The following is a 14382-nucleotide window of genomic DNA, read 5'->3' as shown; positions in this document are numbered from 1 at the left end:
TAATCCAATTAAATGATTAAAAGGATTTTTATGTAATTTCACTAAAACACAAGCTGAATTCAATTGTACTCAATGTTTAATCGGATATCGAATATTGCCACATGTTAAACTTACCCATAGCTTTAAATGTCTGACAGAACATTTAAGTAATTATAAAAAAATCAAATTAGATATAATGATTCATATTCAATACTTCAATTGCACTTCAAATATTCTCATATTCCCAAAATAGCCCCACCCTTGCGGTTGAAATTTTTGCCTTAAATTCATTCTTATATAGCATAAGAACACCAAATTTAATATGGTTCAATTTTATGGAGAGAAAATTCTTCCTTTATTAATAGAGATAAATCCAATACCTCCGCGCACTTAACGTGTTCGGGCCGGGCTGGGGCGCCGGGCCCGGGCCACAGGGGATTAGTCGGGCCCCGTAAGGATTGACCCGGACACCCCTGTGTCGACAAAAGAAAAAAAAATAGAGATAAATCCAATACAAGAATATAAATTGAATCTCTCTCACCTCTCAAAATTCCTCTCACCGTGTGTAAAGGCTACATAGTTTTCTTGTGTGTCCTTGTACAGGATGTCAACTCCCACGTGTTTATTAATAAAATTTCTTGACCAACATCCATATAATAATAAGACATAACATGTATGGTAATTCTTAAACACATACAACAAATAGGAACTTCCCTAGTTACTACTTCAAGTTAATAGAAACTACCAAAATCTGTTTACTTCTACACAAAATAAAAATGTCTAAAAGAAAATTGGATGCATGATAGTGCTGGGTAGTGTTGCTAGATTGGGACCGGCCAAGCCGGTCTGACTAATCTCACCATGAGCTGACCTTCTTTCCGAACTAGCTAGCAGTATAAAAAAATCAGTCAAATTATCAAAAATCAGCCAAACTAATGGCCTAGTTCGACTTTTTGGTCTCATTTTCAAACTTTTCTTTCTTGTTTTTCTCAAACATAATTTGAGGTATCTAAATTATAAAACTTTCATTTATTAATAGGAATAAAAAAAAACGCCACCACTTAGTATAAACACCAAAATCACTCACACCCCTAAACGATCTCTAAACCCAAGAAGTTTTCATCCCTTATCAATTTATCATCACTGATTTTGACTTGTATTAAAAAGCCATATTTCTAACAAAAATATCTCTAATTGGGTATAATTTGTTTTAATTTGGGTTTTCAACTAATTTTGGAAAATGAACATATTTTAAACATGATTCATATTTTTATATATAATTTTTAGATGTATATTTGATTGCAAGCCTAATATTTTATTTTGGTTTAATTTGAATTGGATATGATTTGTTTTAATTTGGTTTTTCAAGTAATTTTGGAGAAAGAACATATTTTAAACATGATTCATATTTTATATATAATTTTTAGGTGTATATTGGATTGCAAGCCTAATATTTTTGGAACATTTTGTATAGTTGACCGAAATACAATCAAGAACTTAATTTCAATATTTCTAAAACTTATAAAAATATAAAATAATTATGACATCATGCTGATATCAATGGATTTTTAAGATTGATCCGATCGATCCGACCAATTGACCCTTGATCTAATAGTTTAACCGAGTTGCTATTCGATCTGAGTTTAATAGTGTTGGTGGTGGGACTTAATGCTTTCTTGACCTTGCTTATTCCATTAACTATGATGCCCTGCTTGAATGATTTGTCTATGGTGCGGGACTATTGTACTCCATAGAAATTATTACATAGATTATATAAAAACCTTCGACATCATAACAAACAAATAACTACTAGTTCTAAGAATTAAAGGTCATCGATTCAAAACCTTCTATTTTCTTCACAGTTTCTAAAATCTCAAAAATTAAAAGTTTTTTTAAAAAATCAGCAAACAAATAACCTCAGTATGATTAACTGCATAGAAATTGGTTTTTTTCTTTCTTTTAAGGAATCAAATTCCACCTTAAACTGTTAATTCAAGTACCTTATTTACACCTTCAGGAACCTAAAGAAATTAGTGCGCTATCTTTTTGTAGAAGAAATCATCCACAAGTTTTAGCTAATTATTTAATGATCAGTTAATAACTCTCAAAATATGCAAGATTGAGGAGACATGAACACTCACAACTATTATCACATTGAATGTAGTTACTGATCATACACTTGCATTAATTGAGCCTACATTCCTCAGACCAAAAATTAGATGCAATTCCTGAGGATGGCTTTCTTCTAGGAAACAATATGTTATGGCCCGTATCAGTTCAAGCTTCATGCACAAGCTACCAAGATGAGTCAGCAAAGGAATGAGCAGAGGAAATGTGATCACAAGGGCAGGATCACGTGGCTGAGCATTATTACAACAGAATTAGGAAGTTAGTTATTTGGCGGGAAAGTTAGTTAGTCAATTGCAGATTGTTTTCTTGAGCTGAAGGCTCTAATCTGTATAAATAATGCGTCTGTCTACTAGGGAGTTTAGCTTGATTGTAATCCAGATTTTCCCTCTCAATAAGATCTCATCTTTCTCCTTCTCTGCCCTTTCTTCTCTTTTCCCCAATTTCCCTTTCTGATCACTTCTCTTTTCTCCTTCTATCTCTTATCCCTAATTCAACTCTGTCTGATCCATTACAGTGGTATCAGAGCTTGCGATCCTTGGATTGTAAGCTTCAAACCGCTGAAAATCATGGCGGAAGGAACTAGAATGAAGAGTTTTGAAGAGCAGCTCAGGAAACAAGAGGCTAGGATCCAAGCAGTCATTGATTCCTTGGCTGCGGACAAGCAGGCTATGGACGAACGGTTGGAAGGTAATCAAAGGGAGATGCGAGCTCTAATGGAAACCAATAACTCAGAGCTGAAAAGCTTCATGAGTACTCAAATCAGTTCCATTTTGAGGAGTTTGCAAGGTGACAGGGGCATTTTGGGAAATCCTACGGGCTCAGCAGAGAGGACTCCTAATCATCGCAGTACTGGAGCTCAAGGTGTTCGACAAGGTGAATTTGGCAATTCAACCAGAGGAGATGGCCAGCATTGGCCTGTGGGGGTCCCCAGGCTAGATTTTCCCAGGTTTGAAGGCCATAGTCCCAAGGAGTGGATCAGGAAGTGTGAGAAGTTCTTCCAACTGTTTCACACTCCTGAAGATCAGCAGATGGACTTGGTGGAATTGCATCTAGAAGGCAAGGCAGATCTCTGGTATCAAAATTTCAAAAAAGACAGAGGGGTGGTTCAATGGAAGGATTTTGGTTTGGAGGTGTGTAGAAGATTCAGCAATGTAGGGGAAGCAGATGCTGTAGAGGAGTTCAGCAAGCTTAGTCAATCCTCCACCGTTCTGGCTTACCAGGAAAAGTTTGAAGAGTTGAGGTCAATTGTAATGCTCCAGGTGCCTGAATTGACCGAATCTTACTACATAGCTAGTTTTCTAAGTGGATTGAAAGGTGAAATCAAATCGGCTGTGAAGATGCATAGGCCACTTAGTCTACAAGCTGCATTTGAAATGGCCAGATGGCAGGAACACCACTTAGAGCTTCTCCACAAGTCCAATAGAACTTCACTCAAAAGTGGCCCACAATCAACTCCCTATGGTTCTACCAAGGGAGTGCAGGATCCAGGAGTAAGGCAGACGGGTACTTTGTCACCAGATTACAGCAGGAAATCCAATCCACAGCAGGTTTTCAAGAAGATCTCCCCTACTGAGTTTCAATACAGGAAGGACCATAATCTGTGTTTTAGGTGTGGAGAAAGATTCAGTCCAGGGCATAATTGCAAAAGCAGGGGAATCCACATGATGTTAGTAGATGATGGGGACAAATGTGATACAGATCAGACAGTAGATCAGACAGCAGAAGAAGAGGAAGTTATTGAGTACGTGGGGAACCAGCAGGAGCATGATGTGATGCTAACCTTGCATGCAATGTCAGGAGAATTATCATCTAGCATCATCAAAATGCAGGGGCGGTATAAGGGTCATCATCTGACAATCCTTCTAGATGGAGGAAGTACTAACTGCTTTATCAAGAGATCTGTGGCTCAGATGTACCCAGAAATGGTGCAGAGGCATAGGCCTTTTAAGGTCAAGATAGCTGATGGCAAGGAGTTGCAATGTGACCACTGGATTCCTAGGATGCAATGGGACATGCAGGACCACAAATTTACACATGATGTGTTTGTCCTGGATCTGGAACCTTATGATTTGATATTGGGGGTGGACTGGATGAAATCCTACAGTCCTATCACTTTTGACTTCAAGAAATTGCATCTGTCTTTTGAAAAGGAAGGGGAGCAGGTGGTGCTAAGGGGAGATTCCAACACTGCCAATGTTAGGATGCAGCAAGGCTTATCAGCTCACAAGTATGTCAAGCATAAGATCAGGAAGGCTCTACAGCAGTCTTGCATGGTGCAGATTCACAATTCACAGGTAATGTCTGTACCAGATTCTCTCACTAAATTGTTGGCCAAATATGATGATGTCTTTGCAGAACCTAAATCTCTCCCTCCTAACAGATGCCATGACCACCAAATTCCCCTTAAATCAGATGCCAAACCTTTCAAAATTCCTCCATACAGGTACCCCCATTTTCAAAAACATGAAATTGACAGGCAAGTAAAAGACATGTTAGCCTCTGGCCTTATACAGATCAGCCACAGCCCCTTTGCATCTCCTGCTCTATTAGTCAAAAAAAAAGATGGGAGTTGGAGACTCTGTATTGATTATAGACAGTTAAACAACCTTACCATAAAAGATAAGTTTCCCATTCCCATTATAGATGACCTGTTAGATGAGTTACATGGAGCAAGGGTCTTTTCTAAAATTGACCTTAGATCAGGCTACCACCAAATCAGAATGAACTCTGATGACATCCCCAAAACTGCTTTCAGGACTCACTCTGGACTATATGAGTTCCTTGTAATGCCATTTGGACTCACCAATGCACCTGCCACCTTTCAGGCACTAATGAACTCAGTTTTTGAGCCTTACATCAGAAAATTTGTCCTTGTGTTCTTTGATGACATTCTGATCTATAGTCCAGACCACAAAACTCACTTACACCACTTATCCCTAGTACTAGAGACCTTGAAAAGACACTTCCTATATGCAAAGATGTCAAAATGTTCATTTGGTCAGAATCAAGTGGAGTATCTGGGACATATAATTACTAGTGAAGGGGTGAAAACTGATCCATCCAAGGTAGAAGCTATGCTGTCCTGGCCAACTCCTACCTGCTTGAAGGCCCTCAGAGGATTCTTGGGTTTAACAGGTTACTACAGGAGGTTTGTTAAGGGGTACGGAGAGATGGCCAAACCTCTCACTGAGTTGCTGAAGAAGGATCAGTTTGCTTGGGGTACTGCTGCAGAATCTGCATTCCAGCAGTTGAAAATGGCCATGAGCAGGACACCAGTGTTAGCTTTACCTGATTTTTCAAAGCCATTTCTGTTGGAAACTGATGCTAGTCAGTTAGCCATTGGGGCAGTTCTGATGCAACAGGGGAGACCTATAGCCTACTACAGTCAAGTGTTAGGACAGAAAAATCAGACCAGATCCACTTATGAGAAGGAGCTGCTATCACTCATCACTGCAGTTCAAAAATGGAAACATTACTTGATGGGAAACCATTTCATTATAAAGACTGATCATGAAAGCCTCAAATACTTGCTGGACCAGAAAATAAACACTTCCCTTCAGCAGAAATGGTTGATTAAACTGATGGGAATGGATTATGAGATTCAGTACAAAAGGGGTAAAGACAACGTGGTTGCAGATGCATTGTCAAGGAGAGGTGAGCAGGGAGATCCAGCAGAAGCATTTGTGCATTCTCTTACTACCATTAAACCTCAATGGTTGACAATGGTGGCTGAGAGCTACATTGGGGATGAAATAGCTAAAGAAGCACTGATGAAGTTGGCTATGGGAGCTGATGCACTGCCTGACCACTCTTATCACCAGGGGATTTTGAGGTTTAAGGGTAGGATATGGATAGGTGCAGGCTCCGGGTTAAGACAAAAATTGATCTCCTGCTTCCATGATTCTTGCCTTGGGGGGCACTCTGGAAATCATGGTACTTATCAGAGGATCAAGAGCTATGTGTATTGGCCCGGAATGAAGAGGGAAGTGGAACAATATGTACAGGGGTGTGATATTTGTAAGAGGAGTAAGAGTGAAAATTGCTCTTATCCAGGACTGCTGCAACCATTAGCTATACCTGAGCAAGCTTGGCAACAAATTTCTATGGACTTCATAGAGGGGCTACCCAAGTCTTTTGGCTGCAATGTCATCTATGTAGTGGTGGATAGGTTTACTAAATATGCTCACTTCATTCCTATGACCTCTCATTACACTGCTAAAAGTGTAGCAGAGGCCTTCTTTGATCAAATTTTCAGGTTGCATGGCTTACCAACCCACATTGTCTCTGACAGGGACAGGGCTTTTACTAGCCTATTCTGGCAGGAACTTTTTAAAATGCTGGGCACAGAGCTCAACTTTTCTTCTGCTTACCACCCTCAATCTGATGGACAGACTGAGAGGGTTAACAGATGTGTGGAGAGCTATTTGAGAAGCGTGTGCATGGATCAACCAGGGAAATGGAGGAAATGGCTTCCTGCAGCTGAATGGTGGTACAACACCAACTATCATAGCAGTCTGCAAATGCCACCCTTTCAGGCCTTGTATGGTTACAAACCTATCCAGCTGAATCTGAGGCCTGATACCACGTTAGTGGCTGCAGTGGAAGATTGGGCACAGGAGAGATTGGGGTGGAATTCCTTGCTCAGGGAGAACCTGCTAAAGGCTCAGAATAGAATGAAACAGTTGGCTGATAAAGGGAGGAGTGACAGGGAATTTGAAGTGGGAGAGTGGGCTTATCTGAAGCTCCAACCTTACAAACAAACTTCTGTAGCCGTGAGAAGGAATTTAAAACTCACTGCCAAGTACTACGGACCCTATCAGGTGGAACAGAAGGTAGGTACTGTAGCCTATAAGTTGCAGCTACCTGCAGGGTCTAACATCCATCCTGTCTTTCATGTCTCACTGCTCAAGAAGTCACCTAAGGAGGCTCCAGTCAGTACTACATTGCCTACCTTGAATGCAGATAGTGAGTTCGAGGTAGTGCCCTTAGCAGTATTGGACAGGAGAACAATTTATAGGAAGGGTCAGGGAATAGATCAGGTGTTGGTGCAATGGGAAAACATGGAACCTGAGGAAGTCACTTGGGAAGACCTGTCGTTCATTCATGCCCAATTCCCTGCTTTCACAATCAATCAATCCTAGAGACTAGGATTATTTTTAGGGGGAGGTATTGTTATGGCCCGTATCAGTTCAAGCTTCATGCACAAGCTACCAAGATGAGTCAGCAAAGGAATGAGCAGAGGAAATGTGATCACAAGGGCAGGATCACGTGGCTGAGCATTATTACAACAGAATTAGGAAGTTAGTTATTTGGCGGGAAAATTAGTTAGTCAATTGCAGATTGTTTTCTTGAGCTGAAGGCTCTAATCTGTATAAATAATGCGTCTGTCTACTAGGGAGTTTAGCTTGATTGTAATCCAGATTTTCCCTCTCAATAAGATCTCATCTTTCTCCTTCTCTGCCCTTTCTTCTCTTTTCCCCAATTTCCCTTTCTGATCACTTCTCTTTTCTCCTTCTATCTCTTATCCCTAATTCAACTCTGTCTGATCCATTACACAATACAAGGCCAAAATCTCTCTATTTGACTTTGACTAGTAGAGATTGAAACATAGAAGAATATTAAAAAAATTGCAGCGAGTTAAACAAGCAGATGAACAGTGCACGTATTCATATGTTAATGTCAACATTTTTCTAGTTTAGTTTCTAAATATGTAATTTTAGTAGCTAAATTGTTTCACTAAGAATTTTGTTATGCACTGGAATTGCATGTCCTACATCATAGTTCCAATTTATAAGCGCCTTTACTACTTTGTTGTGCTCAAACAAAAGCCTGTCAATCGAAACTCTCACACAAAATATTGTATATCTAATGAAAAATTTATTAGAAGATGTGCTTAACCCTTATTCTCTTTCTAACTCTCTGCTCAATAAAAATTAGGGACAAAGTTAAGAGTTAGCTAGATTAGCCTAACTACATCTACCATGGATGACTGCAATAAAATCTCTAATGCATGCACCAACTATTCAACCGAGTTTAAGTTTTGTAATTTTAACCACGCTAGAACATGTGTATGACAGCACAAGAAAACATTGAGCCCCCACCACAAACCATTTAACAATATTCATTCTTTTTTTAAGACCTTTTGGTGCTCGGTGACTGCATTGGATCCGACTACTTTGGAATCAAGCATTATTGAACCCCTTTCGAGGTGGTTCTTCTAATGTTGTTTTCTTCGTCCACATGATTCGAACCTGTGACTTCACATAAGGGTATCAAGCACCTTGCTTCTTGACATAACAACAGTTGGTTTCTCCTTGCCACTTAAACAATATTCACTCATTACTTTTATGTGCATCTACATAAGCCTAAAGGTGAAAGTTCCTATGCACTTCCAGCATGTCAATTTCAATCCACAGTCTCTTTTCTTTTGTCTTTGCATTACCATTTTATCTAGGGTAAAATACACGGAACCTCCTTATAATTTCGCGAAAAGACATCTTACCTCCCTATCGTTTATAAACCTACATATAAACACCCTAAACTTCATAACTAAAGTGGAAATTGACCTATAACCGACTAAGTTACCAGTAACCTGATCGATTCAGAGTTAGAAGAGGCGGAGAAAGGCCGAAAACAAAAGAGATGGAGGATGGTTCCAATAGTAATCCAAGTTCGGCGGTGTGGTCAGCACCTCAGCTTCCCACTGACCAAAAAATCAGACGCATGAAACTCTATTGGCGTGCTGCTTTAATTTCCAACTTTATTCTTGGAGGTCAGCACCCACCCCCCAAAAAACAACTCCAATACTACTATCCTTCTTTCTTGCGCTCACGCTACTTATTTCTGTACGTGCTTGCTTATAAATGCACGTCTACATTACTGCTGAATTTTCTTTGCGAAATGGTGATTGCGAGGATTTATGAAGATGCTCTGTGTTGAACGATTGAAGCCCAATTTCTTCATTTTTTCCCCGCATTCTTGAGTTGCTGTTTTACTTGGGTTCCTCCTCCTTCTTGACAATATTGCATTTTTATATGTCCATACATTTTGTTCAGGATAGTGTGCTTGGCGGTGATCGTTTGAAATGGGGTTTGAGGCATGTGCCTTTTGGCCCCAGAAAGTTGGAGGAAAGGAGGTGGGGATATTGGCAGTGGGGGAATGGTTGCCTATGTTTTGTTTGATTTAATGATAGGACGTCACATTGTGCTGACACTTAAATGTTGAATGATCAGGGCAGCATAATCCCATGCCGTTTTCAACTTAGATTCATGATATTTCACCAACAATTTAGTATACAAATCCCTTGTTTTAGGGTTTTTTTCTTACACAGGATGAACGAGAAAGAGTCTATTCTTGATTCTCTCTCCCTCTCTATTATAAATGAGGGCATTTTGGGTATTCGACCTACAGCCGGTAATTCAGCCGGTTAAGAAGTCAATTTCCACTTTAGTTATGAAGTTTAGGGTGTTTATGTGTAAGTTTCTAAACGATAGGGAGGTAAGGTGTCTTTTTCACGAAACCATAAGGGTTCCGTATATTTTACCCTTTTATCTATTGCTGTGAGAACCAAATGACTATTGTTGTAAGTCCTTTTCACTCCCGCCCAGAGTGAATTGTTGGAATGGCCGAGTAAGTTCATTATTGCTTAAAACTTTTGAGCATGCACTGAGTCAATCCAAGATAATCAGAATCCAATGAACTGGCCACCGAACCAAAAAAAAATGCAAATGAATAGATTCATAAAGGAAAAAGGCATCCTTTGGTTCGCATTATACATACTTTATCTATTATCAGTGTACAAAAAACTAATCTTTAATTAAATACATACAATAAATATTCATAAAATAACTAAACTATCCAGTCATTGAATGGGAGACCCACTAGTTACCACAGCAATTGGGTCCATTTACCACATGTTATTCTCACGGCCAACAATCACCCATTAGATTTTGAGCCCACAACCATTGGAAAAACAGCCCAAGCCCTTCCTATCAGGTAAATTATGAGCTTGCGCAAAGAGTAGGGGTGTGCATTCGGTACAAATTCGATTATTAGGTTATTTAAATTTGATTATTTCACTTGTAAAATTCTAAACCATTTTCAATTTTGAAGGGAATAACCGAATTCAATTCAGTTAAACGGTCATGAAATTGGTCATAACTGAATTGGATAGTAATTTTCACATAATTAAATGGGACTCACTTGTGTAGTTGTATAGACTTAGTCATTTATAATTTATTAATGATGTATTGCATTACACTTACATTTATTCATATTTTTTATATAGTTTAAATGCTTAATTTACAAATAATTTGATTGCTTTCAATGGTGAATGCTAATACACTAATATATTGATATGCATTTCATATACATGCGTTTAGATTGGTTAATCATAGTACTTAGTTGTCTACATTTAAACAAGATTAGTGATTAGAGAATATAAATTCACATATTGTATATGTAATATAAATTTAGAGTATACTAATACTTGCAAATTAAAAGTTACACATTCAAATATTTAATAATCCAAACTTGAATGATAAACCAATGTCTAAATTATAATTACTAATTATTTTTAATATTTAGTATTACACTTATACTTATTATCTAATCCTAGTTATGTATAAAATGGTAAGTATTATTGTTATGTATTATTGTATATGTGTATTATTATAATCATATAACAAATACTAAAATAGTATATTATACATCATTATATATATATTTTTTATTATTATTATAGGTACATGATAATACTATATACTATCTATTATTAATAGCCTTTATCTGTATAATGTATTAATAGCATATAGCATATATCTATATAATATATAATTTTATAAACAAATTTAATATTCGAATGCAGTAATACAATACCTTATTTCGTTTTACCGAATTTGAATTCGAAATCAATTATTATCAAGTTGAAAATCTCATTACCTATTTCATACCATATTTGAATTCAGTGAATTTAGTAAATACCAAATTTGTACCAAATACCAAATACCCGATTTCAAATTACCAAATTAAATTTGAAATTGGGTATGAATTTGGTACATACCAAATTTGTTCACCCCTAACAAAGACTGCAAGGTGTCTGTTATATACACAAATCTGTGAAGGCACTATTTAATCTTTTTTGCTTCAACAACTTTTTAAAACCTAATAAATATGTCGATAATGCAGAATGACGTACTTTGTCAAATTATTATGCAAGTTTAGATTTAAAAAAAAAGGATCTAAATAGGATGTGCGTGTTATTTTTTCCTCCTTTTTTTGACGAATTGCCAAAGTGTAATAGTTAAATAACTGCATTCATAACTTGAATTTTAGTACCCCGCCAAATTTTTTTTATAGAAGTACATTTTAAGTACACATTTTCTATGTATGTAATAGTTTAATAATTATAATAAAAAATTGAAATTTATCACCACGGACATTGACTTTTATAATAAAATTAAATGTTTAGAGTAATTCAATTAGTTATTTTGCATAAGATCATTATAGTTTTTCACAATCGTACCTTCCTCTCTTTAATGAAACTGTAAAAGAAAAAATGCACTTTTCATCCTCAAAGGTTGGGTTGATAACCAATTTCGTTCTCAAAGTTTCACCAAGAATACATTTCATCTTCAAAGTTCCTGAATTTTGGCCAATTAGGGACAATTGACAGAATAACACTCCATTTGGACGGAAAGCTGCACGTAAGAAGCATGCCCCGTTAGAACCAACTTTGCACCCAACAAAAAACGAGAAAAACCTGTTCTTGCTTCATTTATGTCCTCTCCGCTCCTCTACTTGTTGTAGTCGTAAAAAAATTTCTAACCACCCTTACCATTCTAAATCTAGTCATTTGCTGGCAAGAAGGTTGATATAAATGGTCCACATCTACTTATTTATGGGTTATAGATGACTTGGATTTGAGTATCTATCCAAATGCATTAAATTATCCCAGCCCATTTAATTTAATTTAATTTTTATTTTTTACCTAACAAAAAAATATATAATAGAGGAAACCCTATTTGCAAAAATAGAGGAAAGCCAAAAAAAGCTGGTAGGTTGTTGTTTCTTTATCTTGTATAGAAACTACCAAATGTTTATAACTTTAATTTTAGGGATAATTTCAGAAACCTCAGAGGAGGTTTTTGACTATTGCAGGTAGGTCCCCTCTAATTTAAAAGATTACACCTACCTTCTCTACCATTAGCATTTCAGTAACAATATAAACCCACTATACTAAATTTGACCTAAAACCCCTAAAATACCCCTTTGTTAGTTAGAACGCACTCATGAATTTCTTCCACATCGTGACTATTGCAATCGGCATAACTACCACCCTAACGAAGTCAATAAGCCACTTTAACTTAATCCTCATATTCTGATAATTTCGAAAGCCCAACTTTGCCGCTCTAAAGTTTCCTATGCAAATCAATTATGACAATTAACATTTGCATTCAACCTAATCTTTATCTTCAAATTTTTTTGCCTGAATTTTGCATCTAAATTGACCAATGTCATTATTCAAACAATCAAAATGGATGCAACCTTGTTGATGCTAAAATAATCTAACCCACCAAAAATACCAACATGGAGTAACCAAAAACAACATTAGAGACCACATTCTATGCTTTTAGGCAAATTTGATTATAGTGCTTATATACCAAAATTCTTTTTTTTTTTTGCACAATTGGTATAATAGTGTAATCTTCCTCAATCTATGTTTCTTTTTTAGTTATCATTTTTATTTTCTTGTTTATACTCTGTATCACCACCATTCTTTTCATCTTCATTTAGTTTGACAATAAATATGCTTTGACAACTTGTCATTTAGCAATTTCAATTCAATAATACTTACAAAAAAGGAAAACAAAAAAAAAGAGAGAGGATCTATTTCCATGATAATGAGGATTCGGAATGTATTAGATGGTTGTGTAGATGGCGACTATAGAAAAAAATTGGACTATGAAATACAGGAGAGAAAGGATAAGAGAAAGGATCGAAGAGAGAGAATAAGAGTTTGTTTTATGTGGTAGCCATTCTTTTAAAATGAAAGATTAGTCTTAGTTGTAGGCTTTTTAGAAATTATCAATAAGTGAAGGATATTATAGCCATTTTACTGCATGAATGGAGAATAGTGTAATTATTCAAAACTAAGGGAGGTGAGTGAAATTGTCAGAAACCTTAGGGGGAGGTTTTTGAAATTATCCCTTTCATTTATCTTGTCCAAATATTATCACCCCTTTATAACTTCTTTTTTAACCTTCTCTAGAAATGAAAAAAATACTAGCTATGCATGGGATTCTTTATGGCCTTCTTTTATTTCCCATAAACTATCAGCTATTTGTTGCTTTCATCCATTTGAAAAAACTACTAGTTATTTATGGGTATGATTTTCAGTTCCAACCTAAAATAGGCATTATATAAAAAAACCACTAGCTGTTTTTATCTTCATGCTGATTTACATGTCAATAAGGTAAGAAGGAAAATGTTGGTAGAGGTTTTTTGCCTTAAATTTTAACAATCCGAAGTAGCAACCAAACTGGATATTGTAAACAAATTAATATAACCAACTAAAACGATCAAAAAAGAAGAGGCATAGGCTTGTCAAAAGTGCATTTGAAGTGGTCCTTGACATGGCTCCTACTGAATTTGGACCATAAACAAAATAAAGCAATGGTACAAAATTCAGAATCCAAAAGTTATAACACTAGTGTCTGCACTTCCGAACGGGTTTTATCCCTTTTTTGTTGGTTCTAACAGAACATACTTCTCACATGCAACTTTCCATCCAAATTGAATGTTATTCTGTCAATTGTCCCTAATTGGCCAAAATTCAGGAACTTTGAGGATGAAATGTATTCTTGGTGAAACTTTGAGGACGAAATTGGTCATCAACCCAACCTTTGAGGATGAAAAGTGCATTTTTCCCTTTGATTTTATAAGTTTAGCAAATTACAATATCAGCATTTACGAATTCTATCATGCTTACAGTAGACATATTTGTTATTTTCCCCAAAGGCAACACTATTAAATCAGCTAATTGACCCCAAATGAATAAATTGGGAAATTCATCATACTATTGTGAGGTATTTAAAAACTAATTCTTTTGATGATACAATAAGAAAAATTTTGTGAAACAAAACTTTAAAGTAAAATATCCTGAAAACACAGTGTAGACATAAATATTGACGTAAAATTGAACGTAAAAAATGCAATGCATTTTCTGTCCGGCCCTAAAAGCTCTTGGAGTACCGCCAATGATCTGGCGATTTC

This window comes from Coffea eugenioides, chromosome 3 (genome assembly GCF_003713205.1).
Source record: "Coffea eugenioides isolate CCC68of chromosome 3, Ceug_1.0, whole genome shotgun sequence".
NCBI lineage: Eukaryota > Viridiplantae > Streptophyta > Magnoliopsida > Gentianales > Rubiaceae > Coffea > Coffea eugenioides.
The sequence above is the reverse complement of the archived record's forward strand: the minus strand, read 5'-3'. Positions refer to the sequence as shown.